Raw genomic sequence first — 14,949 nt, 5'->3', positions numbered from 1 at the left:
TGTTTTTACATTCAATCGTGCTTAGCATATAAATTCTACAGTATAATTGTTACTTATTTAGCAAGAGTTTCCTTTCTTCTTTGGAAATATGAGTTGTGTTTTATTTTTGCATCTTTTTTTTAACTTTGCTTCAGGCTGGATAGTGTTAGAGGTTTGAATTGAAATGCCTTCCTGTCATTAGTTGTATGGGGTGTGGCTCCTTAATATAGGAGTAATGGAAATTTCTTGCTTAGTGGAAGCATACTTTTCTTCTGGCAGAAGTTTGAGGTGTGCTGCTAAAATTTAGAGAAGCTTAGCACCTCAACACTACATATTTTTAACATAATAAAGTTTTGAAAATCTTTCAAGTCCATTTATATAACCTAAAACTATCAGTACGAATACTTCTCAATTATTAAACAAGGACTCAAAGGATTTGTTTTCATAGTAAACTCTTAATTATATTCCTTGAATCGCTGTGAGTGGAATTTAACTTTATTATGAAGGATGTACTTGTTTAAAAAAATGTCAAATATGTTTCTTTTTAAAGCTTAACATTTTATTACTATCACCTAGAGAACTTCTGCGGAATTGTTTACAAATTTCTGGGTATTAAATTTATGAAATCAGTCTGTGGAAATAATTTTTAATATGGTTCACTGTCTTACATGTTTCTAAATTAATATTTCTAATGATCATGAAAAAGTAGCTACACTTTTTGCTAATGTTAATAGAAAAATAAAAACGTATAATTTCCCGTGTTTGCTAGCTTATCTTTGAGATTCTAGACATGGTTTGCAAAATATTTTTATCTTAAAAGCTGTTTTTAAATAGAGAAGATAAAGTTTAAACCATAGTTTTTATTTTCATGAGGTCATCTTACACTTTTCACATCTCCATATTTGAGATGTGTTCTCTTCCCTGTTTTATAAGTTTTGATGTCATGATATCCTTTATTTATTCACATATTATAAGCATGGTAAAGAGTCTCATCTCGTGAAACTGACCTTATTTTCTCTTCATTGTCTCTCCTTCCACGGTGCCTTTTTTTCCCTGCCTTTTTCTGTTTCTAGTTTTACAACTTACGCTGTCCTTTTCATCTCATTATAGCCCCACTTCCAAAGGAAAATAAGTTCTTTTGCCTTAGTCCAAACATTTAACTTCAAATTCTATCCTTTTTTAGAATATACAATGAAGCCTCTTAAGGAATATTATGTAAATAATGCATAAAGGATGCAAATGACTGCAGTGCTGAATTGCAATGCTGCAATGCAATGTACCCGAATAGTCAGACATAGGGTATCTCAGGCTAAGGGTGAACTCTAATACTTGCATTTTGTAAACTGGTTTCAACAGGTAGATTGATTTCTTCCTTGGCAATTAAGTGTCTCAGGACCAGGCCAGATTTGGTTAAATACAAAATGTTTAGATAAAGCATGGTTCCTTGGGTTATCTTTCCTGGCAGTTCTCCTGGATTAATGACACATACTGACAAAATCAACACATTTGCTCTTCTTTTCTGTTTGAAGTCTATTTTATCATTATACAGAGCTTTTTATCATTTGAATCCATATATATGTATTCACAGATATTTTATTTTCATTTTACTAAACAAATTTTTATATTATTCTTTCATTTATCAAACCCTGTTCTAAATACTTTAAAAATATTAGTTTATTTAATTATCTTGACTCTATAGTTATAGCTATCACTATATAATTATAGTTATTATTATTGTACAACTGAGACAACTAAGACACAGAGTTTTATTTAATGGTGGGCCTTAAATGAGGGGAGACTGATAAGGGTAGGCAGAGTGGATAACTTAGCAATAGTGCTAAGAATCAACAGGAAGATCTGAAAGAGTTTTGGGAAGATGAGTCTACATGGAAAGGGTCAGAGACTTAGCTCAACCTAGTCCTAATTAGCAATATGTCTTCCGTTCTCAATTGTAAGCCTTGGGCAGAATCAAGAGCCAAACTTAGGAGACACTCCTCAGTCCTGGGAAGTGATCATTGCATGAGAAGTGACCATTGCCATGGGTTTCAGCTGAGGTGGGCTGTACTGGCTCATTGTGATTCTCAGGGTTGCATGAACCTATATACCTTACCTCCTCCTAGCATTTCTTAGGACTCCAGCTTCTTTCCTCCTGCAGAGTTTTTAACTTCTCTCTCTGCTGGAAACTTGGGCATTGTAAATACAAGTGGCGAATTTTTTTTTCCCCAGTCTAACCCCAGCCCACTTCATTTTCTCTTCTTGCCCTAATTTGTACATTATTTTGAAAATGTCAGTAGTGTTTACGTGTGTGTGTGTGTATTGTATGAAGTTTAGGGACTGATGTTAAGCAACAAGATTAAAGGACAAAGTTATCTTTTCTGTTGGAATTGGGGATGGAAGAAGATAAGAGAACAGCTAAACGCAAGAAATATAAAGGAGAGAGAGAAAAGATAGGTGGAGAAAAAACGGTGGTGAAAAATTGAAGAAAGAGAATTACTGATTTGCTTCACACCCACACCTCCTCCCCAACTTCACACTAACGGAGGCGATTTCTCTCTCTTTTGCCTGACATGAGGTTCACCAGGAAGTTATTCGCCTTGGGAGTGGAAAATTTCTCCCTTTTGCATTTTGAGACTTGGGTGTGCTGCTTTGAGATGCCACTGGTATCTAAGTGATATTTGTTTATACTGGATATTTTTCACTGTAGCCTTTGTGGATGGGGCTTAGAATACAAACAATACTGTTAGCAGAACTGCAGGTACTCGATTGCTATGTTTATTTTATTAGTTAAAAAACTGCCAGAGCCCTAGGACTTCTGAGCACATTTAAAAAATACCAGAGGCAATTTTAAGAAATGCTTTAGAAAGAAAAAATAAGAAAAGTTAGGACCTTCAGGCTCTAGAATGCCAACCAACATGGTAGGTTTCTTTTCAATTAATGTTTTCAAAACCTCTAAATTAGGGTAGTTTCACTAGTTATTGTCTAAAGTGGGTTCAAATTACTCTTCTTATATATGTCTTCATTTCTTAGTAGATAATTTAGGTAAAATAAAAGAGTGGTACTTTTGTTGCATAGAATGTAAAACTAAGGTTAATTCTTTAGGGAATTTGGGATTTTTTTTTGGATGCTGCTTATTAAATCATCTCTAATGCCTTCTTGGTCAGTTCACAGGTCTGAATATATTTCTTAATAATTTGCAATTGTATTGGGACAGAATCACTGAAATTGTGATGTTCCCAGATAAACATATATGGTCACTTTTATCCTTAAACTTTCTGAAAATTCATTTTATAATTCCCTGAAGTCTCTCTCTATCCTAGTTTCTGTAGAAAGGTACATTATTTAGCAGCATTTATGAAAAACACCCAGTTTAAAAATTATTGAACTAATCTAAATGATAAAAGTTTTGATTTGAAGAAATTAATTTATTTTTAAATGGTTGTTTCTCAGGTGGAGGGCCCCAGTCTTCACAGGTTTGATTAGATCTCCATTAGTAAAGCAAAGAAAATGAAAGATTTTTTTCTGTCATTGCATGACAATAACATTGTTCAGACATTTGAAGAATCACTAATAAATCACCCTTCTAGAACAGAAAGGGAGAAAAGGAACTTTTCTTTCTCGTTTGTTCATTTTCATTTTACCCTTTCCTGTAACCATGGAAATTTTTACTTCGCTCCACTGTTCATCAAAAGTTTCCCATTTGTACATTCTAGATTACTACCATGTTAAATTTTTTTAGAATTAGACAGAAACAGAACCTGGGCATTTAGAAGCGAATGGAAATCATCCCATGACTTCTCAGATTCTCCTCCCCAAATGCAAGAGGAGCAAAACAGAAGTTGGTGGCTCCTCACTGTTGCTTCTGTGGCTGTCCTGTTTGGTTGACCTAAGCTTTTTTACTTCCATTCTTAATGCTAAAATCTACAAATGAAATTAGGGCCACTTATACTGTATTTCCCTCATCACCCATCCCTAGTGGTTCAAATTTAGCACAAATCTGCTGTGAGTACATATTAATTAGGCTAATATAATAGGATGAAATTATAACATGAGTTTTTCAATAACTGTATTTTGAATAGAAGTATGATTTTGGCTTATGAGTTTAGTTATTTTGTTGGAAATCTAGAAAATCCTTATGTGAACAACTAAACTGCTGATAGCCCCAAACAGTGCAAGTCAATCATTAACTTGCAGTAAACTCTGCTGAAAGTGTCTTTGATTTTGAGATGCAGTGAGCTATTTCAAATTAAGTTTCCCGTTTCTACATGGAGTGGTGTGGAGGTCTTGTAACCTGATTTCAAGGTTGAACTCTGAATAAGACTTTTTTTGTCCCTGTTTTCTGTATGCGATGTCACCTCAGGTATAAGGTATATGAGCCTCTTTTCTTTTGCTATTTACAACCCAAATCTCATGCCAGACAGTATTGGAGACAATTAAGTTCTTCTATAGAAAATTTCATAAGTCATCTACTAACTACTGTGCCTGTAAATATATACTCTCAAACTATTTTGTAGTCCGGCTATTTTTAAAAATGTGTGGGTGTGGGAAGTGATGGTGAATGAAGTCAGGGTAATTGGTGCTTCTTTGTATTAAGAAAAATCACACTAGGTAAAGGAAGACTTTTCTATGATTTGTATATGTTTAATTTCAAAAAATCCTTCCAACCATCTCCTACCTCAGCTCCTACCCCTACCTCATAAATTCAAGCAATGAATGAAGGAATTAGAGTCATAGGATTTTATAGCTGGAAGGATTTTAGAGCAAATCTGATTAACTCTTTTATTACACTTGAGGAAATTGATATTCAGTGATGTCAAATGAGATCATATAGCTGTTTAAAATTCCAAATGACAGGGGCGCCTGGGTGGCTCAGTCGGTTGAGCGTCCGACTTTGGCTCAGGGCATGATCTCACGGTCCATGAGTTCGAGTCCCGCGTCAGGCTCTGTGCTGACCGCTCAGAGCCTGGAGCCTGTTTCGGATTCTGTGTCTCCCTCTGTCTCTGACCCTCCCCTGTTCATGCTCTGTCTCTCTCTGTCTCAAAAATAAATAAACGTTAAAAAAAATTTAAAAAAAATAAAATTCCAAATGACATTAGTAGTTTATTTCCATTAGTAAACACTGTTCTGATTAATCTCCCTTAACATGTTCAGAATCAGATGGTAATAATAAGGAAAAATAACTAACATGTGTATGGTACTTTATCATATGTATGTTACTCCTCAGAAGAACTCTATAAAGTATAGGTATCATAGTTTCCATTCACAGAGAAAATTGGCTCAGAGATCTGTCCGTGCCAGTCTCCATCAAAAGGGCCCAGGACTCCCATCTTCTCACCTTGGCAGAAGCTTCAGCTGGTCTCAAGACAGTTCTCACATCTTTTGTGTTATAGCTTTGGCTTTAAACTTGAACCAATTATTAAGTTTCATCTATTTTATCACTTTTAAAGAGGAAAAATTTTTAAAGAGCTATGAGCTTATAAATTTTGCAAAAGGGAGCCTGGGTGGCTCAGTCGGTTAAGCGTCCGACTTCAGCTCAGGTCATGATCTCACGGTTTGTGAGTTCAAGCCCCGCGTTGGGCTCTGTGCTGACAGCTCAGAGCCTGGAGCCTGCTTCACATTCTGTGTCTCCCTCTCTCTCTGCCCCTTCCCTGCTCATGCTGTGTCTCTCTCTGTCTCAAAAATAAATAAACATTAAAAAAAATTAAATTTTGCAAAAGAGATGCTGGATAATTTAAAATAAGGTGTATTTTAAGAATCTCCTTATCAACGTTTTAAAAATTCAGCCAGTATATATTGAGTACCTACTATGTGAAAGACACATTATGGGCTGCTCCAGTAGACACAATAGTGATTGAGACAGAATCAAGGCCTTCAGGGAAGAGGCTCATGCAATCTTCTCTCCCTTCAAAGGATTACCTGCATAGAGAACTGTTCTTAAGAAATGTCTGGCACTGTCTACATTACTCTTGAGATAAGAAAGCTACTACATTTCACCCTTGTGTTAGGGATGCCGACCCCCAGCACAGTCAAAACTCCATGTATAATTTATGACTCCCTAAAACTTTACTAATAGCCTACTGTTGACCAGAAGTCTTACTGATAATACAAACAAGCAATTAACACATATTTTATATATGTATTATATACTGTTTTATTACAGTACAGTAAGCTAGAGAAAAAAGTTACTATGAAAATCGTAAGGAAGAGAAAATACATTTACAATACCGTGCTGTATTTACCTAAAACAATCATATGTAAGTGAACTCGTGCTGCTCACACCTGTGTTGTTGAAGGGTCGGCTGTAATTCTTATGTCTGAAATGGATCAATTTCTTCTGAATATTTGTATTAAAGTATTCACATTCAAGAAAACTTTTAAAATACAGAAAAGTAGGGGGCATCTGGGTGGTTCAGTTAGTTAAATGTCAGACTCTTGACCTCAGTGCAGGTCATGAGTTCATTGGGCTCCCTGCTGGGCATAGAACTTACTTAAAAAAAAAAAAAAAAAAAGAAATACAGAAAAGTAGAAAGAAAAAAGTCACGTGTATATTCTGCATTTTACCATGGTAATATTTATGTCATCCATACGGTTTTTTTGTTGGCTTTTCTTTTACCTGATGGGGTAGATAATGTTCTGTATCATTGTATAGCTTTGTAAACATGTTTTAATGATTATGTAATTTTAGAAAGAGTCGCTTTCTATGTGTGTCAATAATCTGGCTATTCTATGGCAATTACTGATGTTATTTTATACAGAATGATTAATAAAGTCTCTAACCTGGGCTACTACTAAGAAATACTTTCTAAAGGTATTTGAAAAAAATAATGAACCAAGTAGCAGATTACTTTCAAATCTTTCTTTAAGAGCATCAAAATAATTTTATTTACTTAAAATTGAAATGTCAACTATGTGTAGTTTGACCTACATTAGAAATGGATTTTTTGAAATTGTGAAATGTATAAACATATATTTTTAATAATTATTTTTGAGAGAGATAAAGAGAGGGCGAGCAGGGGAGGGGCAGAGAAAGAGGGAAATACAGCATCCAAAGCAGGCTCCAGGCTCTGAGCTGTCAGCACAGGGCTCAACACAGGGCTCAAACCCACGAACCATGGGATCATGACCTGAGCTGAAGTTGGATACTTAACCTACTGAGCTGCCCAGGTGCCCTAAACAGAAATATTTTTTGAATACAGTTTCCTTTAGAGAATTGTGTTCTTCTGAAATCATTTCTCATTACTCTGAAGGTGAAGTATTAATCATGCTGAATTTTTACTATTGCAGGGCATTTAATCTTACAGCTTTGATTAAGAAAAACAAGAACTTCTGAATTCTGCCATGTGATTATTACAATGAAATTTATCTTAAATTCACCTTAATGGCCCTTTAGAAATATGATTTTATGTTTCAACAGGACTAGGAAAGTATTCCTAGGTGAGAGTTGCCTTTTTTTTTTTAAGGTTATTTCTTTTTGAGCGAGAGAACATGGGGGAGGGGCCAAGAGAGAGGGAGAGAGAGGACCCAAAGTGGGCTCTGCACTGAGTGAAGACAGCTTGATGTGGGGCTCAAACCCACAAACCCTGAGATCATGACCTGAAGCAAAGTCTGACACCTTAATCACTTGACTGACTGAGCCACCCAGGCACCCTGAGAGTTGCTCTTTGTGAAGAGTCTAATGGAAACCTGAAGTGGGGAAAAGCTGAGCCAGCAGGTTGTCAGAGGGATGCAGCCTAGGAACTGCTGCCAGTGATATGCCTGAGGGAAGGGAAAGAGAGGGGATGGGAGGAGTTGGATGGAAAGTCCCTTATTAGCCTGAAGGCTAGGATGCCCTGACCCTCTGGAATCCCCCTCCCTAGTGAGAAAGCCAGCCAGAGTAGGAGAGAGGCTGGGGCAGATGAAAGAGTAAGGTAATAATAACCAAAAAACTGATAAACTGGAAGAGTTCCTGACTGGAGAACCCTGGCCTAAACTGTAAATCAGTATTATTTTAAAGATTTTGGCAAATGAATAAATACATGTTGGTGAATGAGTGAATGAATTGTTTTATCACCAAAAGATCTGGGTATTTGTTTCTACTCTTAAAGTATTTTTTTTTCATTAATTTTTATGCCCAATTTACAATGCAAACACAATTTTTATTGAATTTTCACTGTCTCATATTTATTCAAACTAACACCTTCCCCAACTGCACAAATGATTTAGAAGAGCTTACAATAGGCAAAATATCAGAATAGGAAAGTGAGTGTATGATTCCAGCTCCCAAATCCTAGTGTTCCCATCTGTGTGATGATGATAGTAAAAGTTTCATCATACCATGGCAGGGATAAAATGAGATCATGCATAAACATTGCTTGGCATACAACAAAAATGATGTATTAAAGTTAAGGCTATAAACTTGATACACACAGTTTATTAAGCTTAATTCTCTATTTCTCACTACCATTTTATTAGAGATTGTTAATTGAACAAAAAATACTTACATTAATATCTAGAGTAGAAGAGATTTTATTCTTTGTAACTATAAGCCCTATACTATCCAAGATACTGCTTTTCTTCCTAGAATTTGAGTTTCTCAATCTTGCATGTATGCACAATCCATGGAAAAATGTTCCCAGTAAATACCTACAGCCTTCATCCATTTTCAACAGGCAATGAGTGGGTAGGTCTATATTTCTATTAATTACCAAAAAAAGCAAGGAAAAGTTCAACATCATTGTCATTAGCAAGAAATAAAATGAGATTTGGGGTGCTTGGGTGGCTCAGTCAGATAAGCATCCCACTCTTCTTTTGACTCAGGTCATGATCCTGGGGTCGTGCAATCAAGCCCCACATCGGTCTCTGCTCTGAGGGTAGAGTATGCTTGGGATTCTCTCTCTCTCCCTCTGCCCCTCTCCCTGACTCATGCACTCTTTCTCTCTCTAAAATTAAAAAAAAAAGAAATATAATAATTAGAAGACTGAATTAGGCTAACAACAGTGTGGACTACTAAGTATAAATAGAAGAAAGTGAAGATGAATTTCGAAGGGACAATTTTGTACAAAAGTTGTACATTTATTTTACTTCCATTTCAGATCACTTCTATGTATGCTTTCTATGAAAGGAAACAGAAACTACTTGTGTTTTTTGTCTGTAGGTGGGTTTTCTGAAGGAAAGGATAGAGGCCAAATTCCAATACTGTTGACACAGTTGCCTGGGACTTTGGCCTTCAGAGAGATGGTACGTGGAAGGATGCAGAGCACAACCTGGACACTAGGCCCTATGGTGGCATGAAGCACCCATTCCTTGGGTGCCGCTGTAAACCTTCAGAGGCTAGAGCAGGTGGAGGTTAGATGGACACAGAGGAGATACATGGAGCCAGAGGGAAAAGCCTCACCTATATGTCCCTTTGCATTTCCATGGCCAAGGGAGAGTCCTAGTATATATAAATAAGTTGACCAGTAAAGCAGTGATAACTCCTACCACCTGCTGATAAGTGCCTAAAACCTCACCATTCAAATGTAGGCCATTTAATTTAAAAACTCTGATATGTTGAAATCCAGAGAATTGTGTGTATTAGCAGAAGGAGGTAATGGAGCTTGAGTGGCTATAATATTTTAAGCTGTTCTAAGTTGTGCACAGCTTAGGAAAATGTGTGATTATAGAATCAATAAGAGGGCTCAAGACTGAATGGTTTAGGGTAGCTAAGAAAAAAAAATTTTTTTTTTTAATTTAAATCCAAGTTAACATATTGTGTAGTAATGGTTTCAGGACTGAAACTTAGTGATTCATCACTTACATATAACACCCAGTGCTTACATATAACACCCAGTACATATAACACCCAAATGCACTCCTTAATGCCCATTCCCCATTTAGCCCATTCCCCACCCAACACCCTGCCATCAACCCACAGTTTGTTCTTTATATGTAAGTGTCTCTTATGGTTTGTCTCCCTCTCTGTTTTTCTCTCATTTTTACTTCCCTTCCCCTACATTCATCTGTTTTGTTCCTTAAATTCCACATGAGTGAAATCATATTTGTCTTTCTCTAATTTCGTTTAGCACACATAATACACTAATTCTGCCCACATTGTTGCAAATGGCAAGATTTATTCTTTTTGATCGCTGAGTAATATTCCATTGTGTGTATGTACCACATCTTCTTTATTTGTCAGTCGATGGACATTTGGGCTCTTTCCATACTTTGGTGATTGTCCATAGTGCTGCTATAAACATTGGAGTGCATGTGCTCCTCCAAATCAGCATTTTTGTATCCTTTGAATAAATACCTTGTAGTGCAATTGCTGGGTCATAGGGAAGAAAAAATTTTAAACTTTTAACTGGGACCAGTCCTAAACTATCCACCACCAGGAGGACTTAATCCTTCAAAGAGTTAAAACTAATATGAGGAACACTATAAAAACTGAGTAGGATATAGACATCCAGAATTGCACTTTTGGGTGTGGAGACTCTTAGGAACCTTATCTACTGGGGCTAGAGCACCCAGCGTTCCTATCGTTTTGAACTAAGTTGTTTTCTGTGAACATTTCCAGTGTTATAAAAGACAGTATGTAGAATCTGATCTATTGGATACAATTGAGTCTTATTCTGCCATATTTGTGTTTAATTCATGATTTTTTAATTGGATTTACTAGTATTATTTCTCAAATAGTGACAAGAGTTTTTTGTCTCAAGCAAATTTATTTAGTTACATCTTTCTAGGTTAGTAGTTCTCTGCCAAGAAAATACGGCAAAATCATTTGATAGCTTTTGCAAAATACACACACTCAGACCTTCCCCTTCTGAATAATAATTGCAAAACGGATGGGGCAAGAGGTAGTGCAGGTATGTGGTGTTAGAAGAAGCTATCCTGATAATTCCATTGCCAGCTTCTCATTTTGAAAATTGCTGTTCTAATGAAACCAATACTGTTCAATTTCCAGAAAACAAGCAAAGAGTTTAACATTGAATCTCACTTAAACTTGGCAAAATTGTTCAGTACCTTGTTGGAATAAATCCACTTTACCTTCCATGTAGATTTCATCTAGCTAGTGTCTTGCTAAAAAGGAAGTCCACGTATACAGGCAGTGAAATATACTGCGTTGATGCTTGTTAAATACCCTTCCATTTATGTACACTTGTAACTGAAATTTTATTGTCTTCCATGCTCTGGAGGATTTTTTGTATTTATTCATAAGAGTTCTGAGCAAAAGGCTGGATTTTCAAAGTTGTGCTAAGGTTTAATATCTCTTTAACATGTTCATTGAATTGTTATTTGAGGTTATTTGCGTAACATGTACTAGTCACCATTTTTAGTTTGTAGGTTAAAGTTATTATTTAAAAGTGGTAAAATTCCAAGACAAGTATGGGCTCTGTCACTTTGAGAAAAATTTATGAAGTAAAAATATTTTCTTTTGGTACACAGTTACTGTTATACAATGTCTTCACAGGGTGTAAAGGCTTGGTATTTATCTGTTTTAATTACAGAGTACAGAGTATGGTGCCAGAGTACGGTTAGTATTTGTGACTAACTTAAAAGAAGTGAGTGTCTTGGTGAGAAGTTCACAAGGTTGGTAGCTATAGCTGAGTTTGGTGAACTGACTAGAGCTCCAGTCAGCGATGGTATATGTGAATGCCAAGTACTAAGAATTTCAGGAATGTAGAATTGCACAGCACTGATAAAGTTTGCTTTGTTCCCCTGTGTGACTTGACCCATTGAGAAAACGTGGTTCCCTAGGAAGTTTTAATAGTTCAAAGTCCTTAGTTAATAAAGAAAAAGGGCTCAACATAATTCAGCTTGTTTTCACCTGCTGCCTCAAAGATTAACTTTCTTAACCTTAATGGGATAGAGTTACCCTTTGCTTTGAGAAAGTAATTTATGGAGCTCTTCACATTTGTTAGTTTCAGTAAACATGACACTGTTTGTGTGGATTTTGTTTTGGTTTTGGGTTTGGTGTCCCAAACTACTAAGACTTTTGCAACCTGAGAATCTTATGGTAACTTCTTCTAAAAAATCTCAGGGAAAGGCACACCCACTGTTCTGTATTAACTTAATCTTTCACTAGACTAGGAAGCGTTTCGAATTCCTTCAGGAGAGTAGTGACCGATAGAGTTTAACCTTCAGTTTTCCTCATTTATTTTCATAAGAGAATGGGAGTGGAATTCAAAACATTCAAATTTGGAGTTAATGTGCGTCACTCTGTTGCGAGTGATAGGTTCTGTGTTTTTCCAGTGGGAAACTTTGATCCACAAACTGATCTATGCCTGTTATAGACCTCGTTATTACTTTCTACTTTTCTCCTGATTGTTGCATACTCTTTCAAAAACCAGCTGACTATACAAGTTGTCTCTGGGAGCAGATTTCAGAGCAAGAGTGGTATATAAAAGCACGTAAGTCTCTTTTTTTTAATCAGAATTTATAATGTTTGAAATAGACCTTTTATATTTTCATTGAGAGTCTAAGTTCACTTAAGTGTAGTATTTAATGTTAATGTGTACTTTATGTTGTTAACATAATTTAATTTCTCTGTTTGGTCATTTTCACTCAAAGAGTGATTTTAAATTGCATAATACGAATTGGAGCCCTATTAAGTAATTCTGCCTTGTTTATTTCTTAGCTAACAATAATGGATGAAAGCAATCCTACAGGAACTTGGTAGATGATTAACAAACATGAAGCTTTTTGTTTTAATATTGAGACATTTTCTAGAATATTTCTGCATTGGAATGAGAGTTGAGTAACATACACAATTACTTCTTGTGCATCTTAGAAACACCTGCTAGGAACCAGTATGCAGGTTAACAAAACAGAAAGAAGGTATATCCCTCTTGACAGTGAGCGACTGTAAACATCCTCGACTGGAAGCTGTGAAGCCACAGATGGGCTTTCAGTCGGATGTTTGCAGCTGCCTACTGCCTCAGACTTCAAGGAGCAATTATCTTGTTAACTAAAACTGAATACCTTACTTTCTTTTTGATTCATTTTTACAGAGCTTGGGTGAAAATGGTATGAATTAAATGACTTTTAAACTATCTCTTTGCATCTTCAGAGGACTTCAGCGGGGCAGGAGGAGAGGTGCTCTGTGTATTGAATTTGCAATATCAAAAAAGAAAGGGAAAGAAAAGAAAAGAGACAAAGTATTCCTGAGAGGAGTGAGGAAATGTTTTATAGTATTTCTGTTCTAAAAAAAAAAAAAGTGTACTAGGGCAATAGTTCACAAATCACTCTAAACAGTGATTTGTCCTGCTGTTTATATGTAATTTCAAAATATGTGTTTTTTAGAGCCATTCACAAACATTTCTATGAATGAAACCTAAATTATTTGAAAACAGAAAAAAGCAAAGCCCAGAGTAAAGAGTTAATTCACTTTCACATTATTGAATTAAACTTATTTCCTCATAGGTTCAGTCTTTAAGTAATAAAGTAGTTTTCAGTTTAAAAAAGTACCTAAGATAAACCAATCTTTGAAAAATCTATTCTTGTTTAGGCTGATTTTAGGCCATTGTTGATACTGCCTCCATTCAATTGAACTGTTGATTTGTTTTATGTAATAGCACATATCTCTTAAAAGTGATACATGCATCAAATGCTACCCTAACTATATGAAGGCATCCTAATACTTTTGAAAGAATCCTGTTATGGACCTCTGTGAAGGATCCAACAACTTGTATTTTTTGTAAATCTATGTCTTATGGCAGATTTTTTAAAATATGAGACACTTAAATAGTAGAAATGAGATACATAAAAGGAGATGAAAATGGCATCCTTTGTCCTCTAAAACACTGTATTTTCTAAACATGCGTTGTTGCCATTAATGTAGAATTTATAGTTATTGTTTCCTATTTAATACTCACTGATGATGTCAGTAAGAGGTGATACTGAAACAGTGTGACCACTATTTAAATTTTGTCCAGGCTACAGTTGAACATTCTCATTAGCTGAGATGGAAGGAGCATGTATAGAAGTGCCTTTAAATTTCTCTCATACATAAAGCCATCAAGTGAAAACCTCAATTAGTCATGCTGGGCCATGAGAGGTTAGTAGGCTGTCACTGGGAGGGATGAAGGCTTTCCATCTGCTAGGCCTTGAGGTCTGGAATTAAGAATGTGGCTTGTTTTTTAATAGGTAAACTTAAAACACTGAGAGCAGGTAACTCAGCTATGTCCCGGGGAACTTAACCACATTTCCTAGGTAAATTATGATAGGTTTGGAGAAATGAGTAAACTTTTCCTAGTTCTTTGACCTTCACTTCTTTAGATTCTCCTCCTATGTTATTTCATATCCCCGACCTTGCCTCATTGCCCTCTAAATTTTCCATTTCCCACCTATTTAGTTATTTGCCTCATTTAAGTGATTACATATTAGAATATTTTAGTTTGTAAAAATCACAACTTTCTCAAATATTCTTAAAGAAATATAAATCTCCAGAAAATATGCCGGATAGTTTTGAAATTAATATCTGTAATATTTTATGTCTCAGGCCCTATATTTCACTAGGAAAAATCTAAAATGCTATTTTAAAATAATTCAAAAGTATCCTGTTTATATTTGGAATAAGATCTGGATGCAATTTTTTTATTTCACAAAAATATCCAACTTTTAAAATTTACAGTGTTAGATATCTACAACTACATAGAGTTATTTGCACTTAAGTAGGATAAATTAATATTTAGCATAAATTAGAAACTGTTGCTAATTCCTTTCATGTGGTTTTCCTTCTTTATAAAAATTTTTAAAATTTTATGTTCATATCAGCATAGTAACATATCATGTATTATTAGGACATAAAACTCTTGAAATGGGCCACCATAGGTCAGTTACTGAGAATAAAACATTGTTAAAATGTGTGCTAGATAAATATAACATGACTGTTGCTGTAAAGTTTATAATGTAAAACAAAAAATAGCACCACACTGAGTAATCATCATAACTATTGCATGTTTAATTTTTGTTTGTGATTTGCGAAAATAAAAATGGGTACATCATTAAAAGGGA

This window comes from Panthera leo, chromosome B2 (assembly GCF_018350215.1).
Source record: "Panthera leo isolate Ple1 chromosome B2, P.leo_Ple1_pat1.1, whole genome shotgun sequence".
NCBI classification, from domain to species: Eukaryota; Metazoa; Chordata; class Mammalia; order Carnivora; family Felidae; genus Panthera; species Panthera leo.
Note: the sequence above shows the minus strand (reverse complement) of the source record.